Source organism: Phlebotomus papatasi, chromosome 3 (genome assembly GCF_024763615.1).
Source record: "Phlebotomus papatasi isolate M1 chromosome 3, Ppap_2.1, whole genome shotgun sequence".
NCBI classification, from domain to species: domain Eukaryota; kingdom Metazoa; phylum Arthropoda; class Insecta; order Diptera; family Psychodidae; genus Phlebotomus; species Phlebotomus papatasi.
In genome coordinates, this window is record NC_077224.1 from 89,520,851 (window position 1) to 89,537,231 (window position 16,381).

Below are 16,381 nucleotides of genomic sequence, written 5' to 3' on the forward strand. Positions count from 1 at the left end.
ATACATTAGAAACGCAGATTATTTTTAAAATAATTATTCAATGTAGATTTTCCTGTTTAAAAAAAATCCAATTGATTATCATTTTAATAGGGGAGATGGGGGGACGTTTGAAATACCTCAGACTTTTTTTTATCAAGATCTAAATTAATGTATTGTGCACTAAATTTTATTTGTACTTACAAAAAATTATTTGTAAAAATATTCTTGTATCAGACGTAGCAGATATCTTTTTGTTGGTCCTTTCTTTCCCACAACCCTGTTGTGAATTTTCGGAATTTTCCAACATTTGCTGAGGATCAGGATACCACTAAAAGATTTAATATTTAATAAGAAATAATTTAATAAAGACGGTAATTAAAATATCAGAATAAATAAACAATAAAAATATCATAATAAAGTTTTTAATTAATAATATAATAATAATAAATATTGAAAAAATGAGTAAAATAAATAAAAAATAATAAAAAATAAAAAATCATAAAGTAATTTAAGAAAAATAATATAATAAAGTAAAGAAGTAATTAATGTGGTTAGTGAAAACGTTGGAATGATCATCAACATTGTAATTTCGATCAGTAAAAAATTTATAATTTGATTTTAATGCTTCCCGAAATCTCTTAAGCAGGGTAAAACCATGAAATCAAAATTTACGTTATTTTCCTTCACAAACCAAATAGTTTTTAAAACAAATTACCATAATTATTTTTAAATAAATAATTTTAAATAATAATTTTTAATATTGTATTGTAATTTTAATAAACAATTTTAATATGGCTCCTGTACAGCGTACACCTTTTGAATAAGGAAAATTTCATGAAATCCAAATATATATCCTTTTCTTTCTGAAACGTTTTGAATGTCTATCCCACTCTTTCGTACCCTTCTTCTTCTTCTAAATAAAGTCTAAAAGTTTTGACTCTAATTTATCTATGTCATCTGATATTAATGATACTGTAGAAAATTAAGTCCATTTATATTGATATAACGATAAAATTTGTTTCCCTACCAACTAAATTCAATTATTTTGCTGAACAAAATTCATATTCTTTTACTGACTAAAATAAACATTTTTAATTGTTTGGGGTTGAATTTACTGATCGAAATTGTTATTTTACTGATTAAGTTATTGTTATTTGTTCGAAAAATCTATTATTTTAGTAATCGAAATTGATTTTCTACTGAACAAATTCGACTAAACTCCATTGTTATAGTAATTAAATTTTGTTTACCTGACCAATTTAAATTTCTTATGACGCCGGCACACCTTTTAGATCAGGAAAATTTCTTGACTTCGAAATTTGCATGCTTTTCTATCTATTGGATATGTCTATCTCACTCTTTCGTATTCTTCTTCTTATTTTGAATGTCACAATGAATTCAAATTAGCTCAATCAAATTTGGAATGCACAAGAATGAGATAGGCATAAACAAAATGTGTGAGAAAGAAAATTATTTCAATTTTGATTTCATGAAATTTTCCTGATCTAAAAAGCATGCCGAGCCATTATTCTCACTTTGAATTAATATCAGACAATTTGGATTTCTGCTGGCCATCTTTACCAAAATACTGCCCCATACAGCCAAATATTGATTTCATCTCTGACATTTATATTAATTCAATTTTTCTCTTGATTCTAAAATCTTCTTTAAAATTACTTACCATTACATTACTTAAATAGCCCCGCGCTTTTCTCATTTTGAGCAAAACAATTTAGTGCAACTATATTTTTGCTGTTTCTTTGAAATGAAAAGTGGGAAGAATATTTTCTTATCACAATCGTCAAAATTAATTCTTTTTGCCTCACACCACACATTGAGTAATGGAATTTTAATTCATTGACCCGCAATCAGTGTTGATAAGCTAGACTTGCTGAAACTTCTCTAGTTTTCACAACTATATTTACTTTATTGATGCCTGTTAGTTACAATCTTTCGTACATAATATATGTATATTGCGATGCTGCACTTTTTGTTGGGGTAGAGTTTCGGAATTTACATTACATTTTTCTCTCAATAAACAATTGCTGTTCCTACCATCGCATTTTTGGGTTATCAATTACGTCAAGAACAAATGATATGGCTAAGAAATTTCACAATTTTTAGTTTGATAGCTTTAATTAGACTTTTTTTTAATTCTTGGTGAGAGTTCAGCATTCAACTGGAGTTTTCCTATTTAACCCTCTCACGACAAGAGGGTTATCACATGCCTCATAAAAAACATATAGCTTTCTTATAGCGCAAAAAATACCCAGGTAAATACTAAACAACTCAGGAACATACTGAAATAACTATATACTAAAACCGTGTAAATATTTGACACAAAATATTTAATAAATGATACAGGAAACATTTAAACTTAATTTAAACAAAAGGTTAAAACACATTTTGTAAATTTTTCATCGTAAAATCATGATTAAAATTTTGTAAAAAACATTAATAAAATTTTTCTATGCGCGCATGAAATAAATTAACACAAGAAAAAATGTCTTTTCTGTTTTATTATTTAGTTCAGAAAAAGCTCAGGTATTTCTTATAAAAATAGTGAGAACTCTGAGTCTTAAATACACGATTTATTCGAGTGAATTAAAACTTTGAACGTATAAGGAGATGTATGGAAGCTAATTATGGTAAAAATCTAAAGACTAGGGTCTCCTTTATTTTTTAAATATCGAATTTCAAATTTTTTGTCTGGTTACTTTTTATCCAAGACTTAAGAGCCACAAATGGATCATGAGAGAAAAGTATGTCCATATTGTTGCAAATTCACGGCTTGTGCAGGAAAAACTCTTCAATATAGACATAAATTTATATAATGTGTAGAGACCAAATAATAATCAGTAATAATAATGCAATTCTCAGTCAAAATTTCTCGAAAAATGTTAACTAATAAGGAATTATAGAAGCTCAGCCATATGTCTAAGTCTTAGGTCTAAAGCCTGTATTATGAATAGTGTGTTGATGTGTTCCCGAAGCAGGTCCAGGCACCGCGACCGGTCAGTTTATTATACCCACCGTACTATGATGCATTAAATAATATTTTTCACTGTACAAATTAGCAGTCAAAAATTAGATTTGACCAGCAAAAAGTTAAATTTGACCAGTATGCAATTCAGAAATTTGAAAGCAATGTCTTTTTTGTACAAGTTTTAGCAAAAAAATAAAGAACTTACCCAAGAAGCACTTTTGTAATAAAGTCCTGCGGAATTCTCTAAATAATGCGTTATAGTAAGAAAATCGCTATAATTGTGCTTGGTTCCTCCAATGAGATTGCTGAAAGCAAAGTTGTGCATACTTAAGAGATTTAAAAGCTTTTACAGGAATTTGAACACAAAATTCTCATGAAAGTTTTTCAAAGGTGCACTAAAAGACTTGTCAAAATTTGAATTCTATAAAGCAAATATTTTGCTTCTTGGGTAGATAAATCCAAACAATTTTGTAAATTTTGTAAGCATATTAGAAGAAACACATTGAATTGAAATTGAAATTGAAAAATATTGAGAATTTTCCCGATCAAAACTTAATATTTCTAGTCAAATATAATTTTTTACTCCTTTTTGTTTCTAGTTGTAAAATTTTAAGGAAACTCAAGAAGAAATTGTTTTACTTAGAATTTAAGAATATTGTTGTAGGAGGAAGTGAGGTACCTTTTAAATAAAATATCTTTGAAATTAGGCTATTTTCTCCTATTTTTAAATGGAACTGGGTCTTAATAATTTAGCTTCATAGAAAAATTCCCGATTTCACAGGTAATCCATTTCAAAGCTGCCTCACTACTCCCTATAGAAATATTTTAATTACAAATTAATTACATTTTTTATAAAATATTTAATATTTATCTACATATTTCGTATATTGCATCTTATTTTCTTAATTATCTTTTTTGGGAATGATTTTAAGACTGCAGCAGATTGGTAAGTATTATGGCAAAAATCATAAGTCAAAATTAAAATTTATAGTGAAATCTTATTGTCAGAAAGAAAATTAGTATCTTTACGAAATCGTACAGCATCTTTTTATAGTAAGAACTTTATTAATAATCATGTTTTAATTTTTGTTTAATAAAATTTATGATGTCCTGTGCGCAATAAAATTGATTGGAATTGAAGTGATTAAGAGAACATTCTTTATTAACTAATATAAGATCAGTATTTTAAAAGATCTGATTGCTTTGTGATCAGAATAATAATGGGTTAAGCAATATTGTGCAATAAAACGTTCTTTTAAATTTAAAAGTTTGAACTTACCGATCAAAATACTTGTATGCTAATAAAATAGTTTATATTTATAATGTATTTTGAAATATAGAGAAGGAGAGTAATCAAGGTAAGAACAGAGGGTTAAATGAAGGTTAATCAAAAGTCAAGAGTCAAGAAAATAATGAAATCACATTAACAATTGTAATAGATAAAGGGTCGTTCAGATTCTTATAAGAGATTTTGCAAGAAATGCATGCCAGTGGCTCTGGCATGCAAGTTAACCAAAAAGTGACTTTAACAGGTTTCTTTTATGGTTCTTTCGCAGCGCGGAGACCGAACCGAACGTCAATGGACGTGACAAATTCCATTTCTGTCAATCAATGCGTTCATGTTTTGTGTGGCAAATTTTTTGCATTTTGGTGTGATTTAAAGTGAAATAAGTCGTGAAATTGAACTTTGTTGTGTTCTGAGTCTTGCTTGCTCTATGGGTATGTATTAAAAATAAGTCAAATGGATTATTTTAGTTAAAAAAAAATTGCCTGTACAATGTCTTCTGGATATATAGAGGATTTCAGCTGTCACAATTTCACATTTCATTGCGAAAATTCAGGATATTATCCTTATTTTGCTACTTTTAACTACTTTGACCTTTGGCAAACTTTTGCGAGTACATATTTATGTATTTTCGTATTGATTTTTCAATAAAAAATAAGTTTTGAGAACATAAAATTGGTTAGGGGAGGGTGAGTAATTAGAATGAGATATTGATACTTCAGTGCATTATGGTTAATTTTTCCGACAAAATTTCTTATTAAATTAGCGTATTTAGAAGGGTTTAGAATTTTTATAACAAAGAGGTGCATAGTTTATAAAACTTCTCGAATGAAAATTTAGAAGAAAAATATCTTTTTTCTGTATTATCTGGTGGGTAAAAATGTTTCTTGTGGTCGGTGTGTCATCGATTTATGCGAAAAGAGACATTTAAGCAACTTTCCGGTTGGACTATTCACCAAAAGTTGTTCATAAACAGCATTTTGTCCCTGGTTTGGCTAAGGCCGGACTTTGGCTCAAATCCCGGCCAGTGGTTGTCGCGGAAATGCAAGAAGTTTATTCTTAAGAAGGGGTTGCAAGTCGGGAATATGTGTCATGGAGAGAGTCGTCGGCTCCTACCAGTGCTGCTCCCTTTTTGTATCCCAGCTGAAAGCTACTGATAAGCTTGTATCAGCTTATGGGAGCTGTGATTCTTTAAGAGCAAGTTCAAATAGTGCGCAAACTTTATAGAAACAGAATGTATCCTCTGTAAAGTACATTGTTACATTATTTTAAAAACACCTTTAAAAATAATGATAAAAAATGTAAAACGAGTACCTATGTGAGGAGACTTACCAAGCCTGAATCAATGAAAATTAAATAGTGATTTCAACGAATAAAAAGTTTTTCAAAGAGTTCAAAGTAGGATATCTAGAAATCAAGATCGATTTCTGAGAACTAGATCTTTCTAACTAGATCTTTCTTCTTTTCACTTTGTCTTTTACATTCTCACACAATAATTGACACTCAAAGACTTGCTGCAAGTCAGTCACTGAACAAATGACTCCAGAAATTTAAGGAATTATTTTTCATCTTATCAGTCGCGGTGATTTCTGGTGGCTTGTAGTATTTTAAATTTGGCAAGGAGGAGCAAAAGATCTGAAGACTACTCTGTGAAATTAAATCTTACGAGAACGAATCCATGAGAGACATCTCCATCAACTTCCTGGACAGTGTGTCAAACTCAATCACTGACTATAATAAGATCATCCTCTGATAAGCCTTTCCCGGATGGTCCAAAAATATTTTGTAATTGTGCAGAATCAACAGAACATAAATTTTCGTATCCAATTTGCCCAAGGTTATTCCGTGCAGAACAAACAAAATTTCACAAGAATTATACTTAATATTAATAAAATTTAATAAATATAAAATAAATGAGGGCATTTACTTACTAAAAATATGTAAAATCTTCTCTAAATTTCACTTCGAGGGTACAAATCGACAGCTCTAGAGATGTCGATAAATTAGTGGCGAGAATTATCGACACTAGCGATGGGACAATTAGAGAGAGTTATAATGTCACCCCTGACTTCGACTCCTAATGACATCTTATATGTTATGTGGTTACTGTAGCTTTAGACCGGCAATTTTGTCATAATTTATTTGTGAAATCACACGACTGACAATAAGCAACTTAGTTATCCCACTGGTGATGAGGATCCATTATAAGACAGTCTGTGATATGATTTTCATAGAGTAGTTCCCAGATCCAAGGGTTAGGCTTGGGGGTTGTGATTTGTCTGAGAAAATCCGATAATAAGGAATGACAAAAAGATGGCATAAAACGGTCTTTTTAAATTCAAAGAATTGAAACCTCTGATGTGACTTACAAAAGCCAACTTTATGGCCGGTCGGGTTTATTTTAGAAACACCTCATATTTTTGGAATCAGGATTTTTCAAAAGAAATACCCCGTGAATAAGAGTTCGATCGAAGGTGATTGTACAAATTAAATCATTACAATAGCTGTGATTGTGCAAGAATCACAGCAAAAAGGGTGAGACTCCATCGATCTGCGCCTTCTCACAGAGAGTCGCCACGTTGATGTGTGTGGGTGGGCGTGGTGTATTTATTGATCACCCGGTCACCCCTTGTTTAGGACTCATGTATTCCGGAGAATATTCGCCGAATACACAAAACACAGCCGCAGAAACGCAAACATTTTCACCCATAAGCACTGACTGTCATAACCACTTTCGCCCCAAGCTGCAGCCGTGAGTGCCTTCCTTTAGATTTTAACCCCAGCTTTCACTCCAATCCCCTACACGAAATCGCGCAGACATCATTTCTCAGAACTAGCAAACTCTTGCCGAAAATACAAATTAATTTTATGGGAATTTTCTTCAGTAAGGGTACATTTGAGTTTGGATACTCAGAGAAATCAGGGTAGGGTTGTACAATTTTTTTATATTACATGCAATATTTAATAGATAATAGAGACTTAAAATTAATTTGTTATTATCCACGACTTTAGATTGACGGTTACGCCAAACCGGCCGAATTACATCTCAATATCCAATAAGATTTCTCGTATCGACTTGAATTAAATTCACTTTATCACAATTTGCCACAAAACTGTGAAAGCGTATTTAAATGATTTTTAAGTACAGACAAACTGTAAACTTCTGTGAAATACATTCGGTAGAAGGCGAAATGTTGTTCATACGAAATCTCTGTGACTTATAAAAAACAGCATGAAACTGAATGAAAAGTTTAGCAAAGAACAACTAAAGAAAGAATTGGACCAAGCTTTTCTTTCAGATTATCCAGAAGAAACAAGTAATGGAAAAAGTTTCTGAAGGCTGGATTCATGTTAAAACTGAAGTTGCATTATATTCTTTTCAAAATCATCTTTGGTCCCTGTTTGCTCTTAGTATCCTCTTGGCTAGCAAATATTTCATGAAGTTTATTTTTAGACACCACAGAAAGTTAAACACGGTTTGAAATATTAAAATAATGCACTTAACCTTTTAAAACAGTTATCCGGCCTAAGTTCTAAATGAATCCTTACACTGCGTTGAAAATCTATGAGACTATATTCGGATTTTGGGACAGTCCAATCCAGAAGTGTGCAAGAACCGTTTGAAACCGAACAAACGTCAACTGAAACTTGTAAGTCAATGATCAAAATGCTACCTGAACAATTGTTCAGGTAGCGTATTGAATAAGTTTAATCTTATTTTGACATTTATTCGGTTTCAACGGTTCTTGCACACCCCTGGTCCAATCAATCAAATATTATTTTAATATTTGATATTATAATATGACCAAACGAGAAAGATTGAACTTGCTGTTTACAACGATAAAATTAGGATACAATGTAATTTAAACCGATGTAAAGAGCCTCAATGAACATAAATGGGATAATTAGGAACTTACCCTAATTATTTGGCATTTAATAAATCAATTGGTAGAGTTCCAGCTCTATAATACAAGTGCTCCAGGCCATGTTCCAAAATCCTTCCAATAAATAAATTTTTATAAGGTAGAATGAGATAGATTCACGCATGCATTACATTTCGAAAGGGCCCCGGACAAAATCCCAAATGCGTCAGAATCCCAAAAAGCGAAAATCTAGAATAGGTCAAAATCTCGAAAAGTCAAAATTCCGAATGAGTCAAAATTTCGAATGAACCAAAATTCTTTCTTTTGACTCTTTCGGGAATTTGTCTTTGTCAGGATTTCTGCCCATTCGAAATTTTGACTTTTCAGGATTTGTGCCCAATTGTTATCTTGGATTTAGGGAGTTTGGCCCATTCGGGATTTTGTTTCAGAAATTTTGGCCTTACGAGATTTTGTTGTTCGAGATTTTGGATTTCAGAATTTTGACTTATGAGATTTTGGCTTTCGGGGTTTCGATCCATTCGGGATTTTGTCTCTTCGGAATTTTGTATCTTTGGTTTGGCTTTCGGAATTGTGACTTTCAGAATTTTGGCTGGCACCGTTTTGAAAATATAAATTTTTGGGATAAAAATTATCCAAGAATTGTGCTTCACATTTTCAGAACGTCCATGCCCAAAATAAAGCATTGGGGCTTGGTTGATTTGAATATGGTTTATAATCATTTAGCACAAGAGTCTTTTGAATAAAAGTTCAGGTGTCAGGTGCATGATCGACGACTCAGAATACAAGTCGAACAACTCAATTTTTTACAAAATTAGTTTTATTTGCTTTCTGGATACTTCTTTATACTTTTTACTAGGAAGTCCAAGCATGAATTAATTTCAGATGGTATTAACCTAAAACATGTTTATCAAACTTTTATTCCTGAGTGTAATAAAGCACAATTTACATTAAGAATAAAATTACTTCCATACATATTTTGTTTTTCAGCTCTTGGAAAAACCTTTTTTTTCAGTCCCCTTGAAAGTAGACCGATATAAAATAACAATTTCGGAGATTGCAATATTACACCTATTTGGGAAATTGATTAAATTTGCGCGTGTGTTAGAAAAGATGAGGGGTAGTCAATGTAGGAGAAATAATCTCAAAACTATTAAAGAATACGACAAAGAATCCTTGTGTTACAGCACAGAACCCCCTGGAATGCTTTTTTGGCACCCTCTGGATTTAATGTTGATGGCAAGTGGAGGCACTGAGCCAACCAGAGCATTTCCTTTCTATGCCTTTTCCATTTCTCAATTCAGATGATTTTGGGGAATGATTTAGTGAAAATTCTACTTTTTGGCCTTTAAGTTTGGTATATATGTTGTTTAACTTGGAAGATTACAAGACGACAAAAAGGTTGTGCATAAAATTTGTATATTGAACATTGTATGTTGGTAGTCCCACCGGTTCTATCAATTTCTGTTGTAGATGAACCGCCGTTCCATTTTATATTTATAGGCAATATATAATGTGTATGGTCTCAGGGTGTAAGTGATGTGGAAGAGTAGATTTTACCACCCTGTTTGGAAAATCGATCGACCCCTCTGACGTCATCCCCCGGTGAATGATGATAAAAATCACACGATTTATATAACACCGGAATTGTCTAGTGACGCATGCGTCGCTTTTCACTCTCTCTCTTATTCTCTCCCTCTCTTGGGAAATTTTCCTCCCCCTGGAAAATGTGCATCAGTGTATTTGTACTAAAGCAGAATCTGTGAATAACTTTTATACCCTATTTACAATAGTGTCTGTTAGACATAAAAGAGAATTCTAGTAATAATAATCGAGAGAATATGGCCCAAAATAAGTAGAATCTTGAGAGAATAATGTAAAAGAGAGAGAGAGAGAGATGGTTGGGCTCAAGTAGGGGGTTGTTAGATGAAAATTATATATAGTGTTTGGCTGCGTTATGAAAGGGAGGAAAATTGTAGTGTGGAAATTGTGTGAAAAGCGTCGTCGTGTGTTAAAGTGAATTATTTTCTTGTGTGATTCGAATGTTTCGGAATTTGCCGCTCTATTCCGGCAATTTATTGCTAACTTTGGACTATTTCACACAATATTTTGTGAAAATCTAACGTGCTGTAAGTTTTAGTTAGTGAAAAATCCTTTCTGTTGAAATCAACTTTAAATGGTGCATAGGTCGCAATATAGGATATAAACTGTAAAGAAAACTCTTTTCCTGTTACCTTCCATAAAAAAATCATTTTTTAGTGCATTAATTCCACAAGCGTGCCGAAAAAGGATATATTTATTGTGGATTTGTGAAAAAAAAAATATTGCAGAAAGTGAGTTAAACTATATTTTGTTGTGCTAGAATGTCGAAACTATTTTAATGGAATGTGAATACTAAAAGAAAATACAAAAATATGAATTTTAAAATAATTTCGTAGTACTGCAGAAAATGTTAGAAAATGGAGTAAAATCTGCCTCAGAGACATTTTGAGTGAAATCCTGTTTGAAAAATTAACTACCAAATAAGTAGCAATCAAAAGGACTAAAAGTGTTTTAAGGGGAGGGAGTTCATGTCTTAAAATTGAGAGCTTCTTCAATAAATCAGTCGTATTTCCACAAAAAAGACAAAGCTTAACCTCAGATATATAGCTACGTATATATACACTGAGAGAAAAAAGTTTCCAACTTAATAATTTCTTCTTGATTTCTTCGAAAGTTTAAAAATCTTAAGGTTCATTTGTTCTTAAGCGTAATACGTAATTAATTTAATCAAATATTTTAACACCATCGTGTACTCTAATTCACTAGATCTTGAAAGCGTTTTAAGAATTTAAAGTTTTAATCAGCCATAAAACATCATGGGATTAAAATGTTTAATGAGATTCACTATATAATTACCTTTAAATACTGTATTAGGTGTGATTCATCCATAATAACACATTTTAATCTAAGTAAAATTCCATCATAGGTATATTTAACAACCCTATGTTGTTTTCATATGGCTTGTTATAATAATATTAACAATAACATTTTTAGTAGCAATATGACAATGTCATATGACATATGACCAATTTCAATTTTTATATGTACTAAATTCAGAAGAATTAATCGAAAATCTGATTTATAGAACTCCTTATAATGTCCTTTCGATGACTATAGAACTTTAATGTTGTTTAACGACTCATCGAATACCGTAAAATTAATCAAGAATCGTCGTGATCTTAAATATTAAGGCCGTAGATAGAGTTGAATTTAACGTAAGGCAACAGTAGTTAAAGATAGGGCGGTATTTAAAAGTTTAATTGATCCAAGGGCCTCTCTATCTAAATTCATTTTTCTATACGTTTTTGCATAGAAGCACTTTAACGTAATGCCAGGTGTTTTCCTAAAGATAATTGACTTATCAGTCTGATATTATTCTGAAATTGTGCATTAAAAACTGTCAAAAAATACATGTTTCATAATATTCGCCGAAATTAGACAAGAACTACGAGCAAAATTGTTTAAGTCACGGTGAAATATCTTCAAAAATTGTTGCAAGAAAAATGCGAAAAATAGCTTCACCTTTTTATTAGGCATAGACCCCTGGATTGATCCGCTCTTGTTAATCGATATATGTCGCACTTCACTTGAATATGAGTAAATGAGGTAAAATAAAAAAAAATATATTTAAAAAAAACTCTTAGTTTCTGATTTTAACTGCTCGAACTGCAAGAGAGAGCAGTTTTCACAATCGATTTTTAAACGTAGGGCATTGGAAGTTTTAAAGTAGGGCATTGCCCGTCAATATCCCCGTCCCCAGCGTTACGGTAATTAAGCCTCTTTCTTAATTTCCAAATTTCGAAAAATTCGGCGGTAAAAGATCAGTCCAAACTATCATACATTAAGGATTTAGGATCAAAAATTAGCGTTTCTTGACATTTCAAGAAGTACCCAAAAACACCCGAAGTAATGCTTTTTATTTTCAACACTGGTGCTGATGTCGCCTCATTTCCGTAATTTCACTAAACCTCATGAATTTAGAAGATCAGCCTCATCCTCCAAATTTTGGGCTGATTCCTAAGCCGATGCATATGTTTATTTTGGGCTTACAATGGGATATTTTACTACTTTATCCTTTAATAAATTATAGTTTTAGATTTTAAATTTTTTTTAGGTGACCATATTTCCCAAAATACTGCTAACCTTCTATTGTACGTATTTAATTTTGCAAAAATATCTTTTCTTGCTATCAGTCGGAATCTTACCAAGGTTAAATTGAATAAAATATCAAAGAAGATTGAATAAAAAAAGCGACATAAGGACTCTATTTCCGATAAGCATTATTTGTTTAAAAATAATAATTTGGGCTAAAGGTTTCAACAAAATGCTAGTGAATTCACATAAATATAGGAACAGTTTTCAACGACACTTCCGGGAGAAAACAGTACCCTCAAAGGGAGGGAAATATTATCAGTTTCAGTTATTTCTTTAAAATTAATTTACATTCATAATAAAAATGTTTTTTTTTTCGAAAATAAAATCATCTAACACTTTTGTTATGAAAAAAAAGCAGGAAAGCAATTAAAATTGTGAATGTACTGCTTTACAGTTTCCACTAATTGCTGGCCAATCAATCAGAAACTAATTTAACTTAATTCAAAGGAAGTTTTTACTTAGTTTTCAATTTTAAAAATAGAATTTTTGCGACGATCTGTTTACCCTTATAAACAGACCATTAATAGCGATATGTTTTTCTGGTATTGCCCGATTTTATGCCAAAAAGTACTATGTCGTCACTTGTAGGAATTGATAATGGGACTTTTTAATTTCTTTTTAGTTTTGTATAAAATAACACAGATTTAGGAAAGTGATCTTGATTAATTTAAATATTTTTTGGCGACATATCTACAGGTGTTGCCCGATTTTAAGCCTTAAAAAGTACTATTTCTTCCCTTTCAAAAATGATGAAAGCACACAGATTTAAGAAATTAAATTATACTTAATTTAAACAGTTCTTATGCTACCAATAAGTCATTTTGAACAAACTTTATTCTTTTTTACGGAACAAAATTTAATTTTCAAAAAAAATATTTTAGGAACTTGATTATTTCTCTCAGTGTATTTATTATACGTATTCAAAACACGAAATATGGTGAAAGAGATTTTCCGTGTAGTAGCCCAATGAAGAGGAAGGATTAAAATAACGCTTTATTGGTCAAATTTAGCTCTAGTGTGTCCTCATCCTCCTGGTGTACACCACTCTTGTCTCAGTGTTCTTATAATATTTGAATATTTGGAATATTGACTTGCGCAAATGAATATAGAGAATATATAGTACCCAAGTGTTTGCATTTCTTTTCACTCCAACGTTTAATAGGATAGCATTTTTCTCATGCAGAATATCATCACCATGTAGACGCATAACCATAATTCCTACTTTTTATGTCTCCTCCTCTAATGTTTTCGCTGGTTCCAAGAGATATAGTCAATTCGAGAATAAAATCCTCGTACATTTATCAAAATCTCAGTCACTCGCATTCACTTAACATCATGTGCATTCACATAACTTTACATTTTCACACAAATCTGCGGTTGTTTCCAGTAATTGCTTCTAGTTTTTGCATTTAATATGTACGGTATGAAAATATTTTTTTTTTCAAATGTAAAAAAATATCGATTGAACATTCACAATAGCCCTTGTACTTTCTCGTATGTATATAGCCAACACCACCAAGAACAACATGGGGATTTCTTGTCATTTTCCCATTTTTCTGCTTCTCCATTGAAGCTTTTTTTATACTAACTACATTTCCTTCCACTGGAAATTTGCTATATATTTTATTGATTGCTCTGCGGAATGTGAATAGTTTACAAACTTTGAAAGGAGTAAAGTTCAATACTACCCGATCTAGAGGAAAAATTTAACTTTAATATCTTTTTACTTAAACATAACCAAGGGCATGAGCATATAATCAATTCTTACTTTTTAGTATTAGCAATGTTCTCTTTTTAATGTGATAGTAATAATAATTTTGTTGAATATTGCATGATCTCTTTAATGTAAATATGTCCGCCGCCGTCTTAGCTCTGCTGGATAGTTACAGAAGTGAAAGGACTGAAATGCTTCTTCGCTGCAGTATAAAAATTGATTAAGTGCAATATAAATTTACAAACATTTTGCATAAAAAATTGTCTAACATAACGCAAAGGAAAAGGAATACGGAGTTATACCTATTAAACTATTAAAAGTTAAAACATATAATCAACAAAAACTCAGATTAAGTTTTCTTTTTAATGAATATTTGAATATAAAATTTAGGAGGCTCTCTAAATCCGGAGAGAAGTATCATGGAAAGCAGTAGAGCGAAATGATTCTTATATGAATATCCTGAAAGAAATTTCAAGTGAAATAATAAATAAGAAACTTTGTCTATATCATTGATAAATAATAGATTAGGAAATACACAAAAAAAACATAATCAAATTAAAAATAGCTTAATAGAAACACATTTCAAAATGTTTTAACATAGGTTAAAAGTATAAGGACAAATAAAAATATAAATTCGATAAATGTATATCATTTACGGGTACTTTCCCGATTCATTGCCAATTAAATCCGATGCTGTCGGGTTCGACATATCAAAATCTTTCTAAAATAAAAATTTTAAGCAAATCGATTGGTAAATAGACCCTCCAAAGAATACTCCTTTTCGAACATAGATGTTTAAGGACGAAATATTCACTTTGACGATCTCCAAAACATAAAGCACCAAAACATAAACATAATTGAACAAAAAAGAACGTTTCCCGTATAAAAACTATTTAACTTCAAAGCATGCGTTATATATTTTTGAAAAGCTTATTTTATTAGTATTTATTTGAACTTATTACCTTCTTCAATCTAGTTTTGGTTTCCAAAATCTCGGATTTTTTTCTTAAGACCCGCAATCATGGCTTTGACAATGTCATTTTCACGAGTTCTGACTACCTTTTTCCGCTTCTGAGTGAAACTTTTGATGTTCTTGGTTGGTTTAGCATTCTTTCTCATGTCTTTCTACAAAATACCCCAGTATCTCTCAATTAGCCGAATTTCTGGGCTACTTGGTAGGATGCATTGACTTATAGGGGGGTCGTCGAAAACCGTAAGTCGATATCTTTACCCTTTGGTCTTTAGCCGTGTCAAGTTGCTCTTCGAGTTCGAGCATTAAAAAAGAAATGTTTTTCAATTAAAAAAAAATAAAACATTTTTCGCGAACTCCTCTTTCAATTTTACTATATAAAAATTTTTAAACACCATATTTTTAAGTTCAACAACTTAAAAAGTAGTTTATCTTTTTAAACCATATTAAAAACTTTATCACAGCATACGGAAGAGTTCTTATTGTTTGATTAGCTGATATATTTCACATTCTTCGTTAAAGGATCTTATTTAAAAAATAAATAAAATTTTTAAATTTTTGTGATTATGTATTGTTTCATCTGTTGAATTTATTGTTTATTTATTGTTATTTTTATTTTATTTCAGTAAACAGTGTCACCCAAAGCATTCAGAAAATACTATGGGATATAGCACATTATGGTAAGTTTATCAACCATTCTTTTTAATATATTTTTTTCTAATGTCATAAGAGTAACACAAACAAATTGTAGAACATGTTTTCAATCTTAGTATTTCTCTCATCTCAATTGCTACATCACTTGATAGCATTTTGCGATAAAAGGTAATGAAAAAAATAACAATAGCTAATATTTCTTTTGTCCCGGCCGGTCTAAATAAATGAATCATCAAATATCGGGCGATTGACCGGAATTCTCAATCACTTATAGACTACATTTAATTAGGAACTCTGTGATAATATTTACTAAGCATTTATTTTTAGTATGTTCATAGCAATTGTTTTAATTTGTTAGACTTTTGGGGGTTTAATTTCCTTATGATTTTCCTTTCTATTAATAGCTGGCGGAGTTGTGTAACTTTATAAAAGATATCTTAAACACAATAAATCGTTGTTGATGTTTGTGTGATTGATAACGCGGAGTGGCACGTTGTGCTTAGGAGACGAATTACTCATCACAACTACGTCACGATACAATGACGATTGCAAGGTGAATCAGTCTATTTGTGAATGAACTAAGACGATTTGTCGGGTAGTAGTGTTATCAAGTTTGAATTTTTTTTCTCATTCCAACTTCGCAAGCCCTAGAGTGCGGACGCAATTTTGATAGTGAATACAATTTAACTTTTTCTTAGTTGTTCTTGCCATTAAA

The 16,381-nt window shown here is 31.1% G+C and overlaps 1 protein-coding gene across 4 annotated transcripts in view; it reads left to right on the plus strand.

The window, feature by feature from the left end:
* Nucleotides 1-4,517: 4,517 nt before the first annotated feature.
* LOC129806315 (stress-activated protein kinase JNK) overlaps nt 4,518-16,381 on the plus strand; it is a 34,232-nt gene continuing 22,368 nt past the window's right edge. The window contains exons 1-2 of one of the 4 annotated variants that reach the window (XM_055854804.1): nt 4,518-4,684; nt 15,639-15,692. The gene's annotated coding sequence lies outside the window, so the exon portion shown is untranslated. Of the gene's footprint in view, nt 4,685-9,932; nt 10,465-15,638; nt 15,693-16,381 lie in introns of those variants that run through there. The other 3 variants (XM_055854806.1, XM_055854805.1, XM_055854807.1) reach the window with 3 other exon arrangements.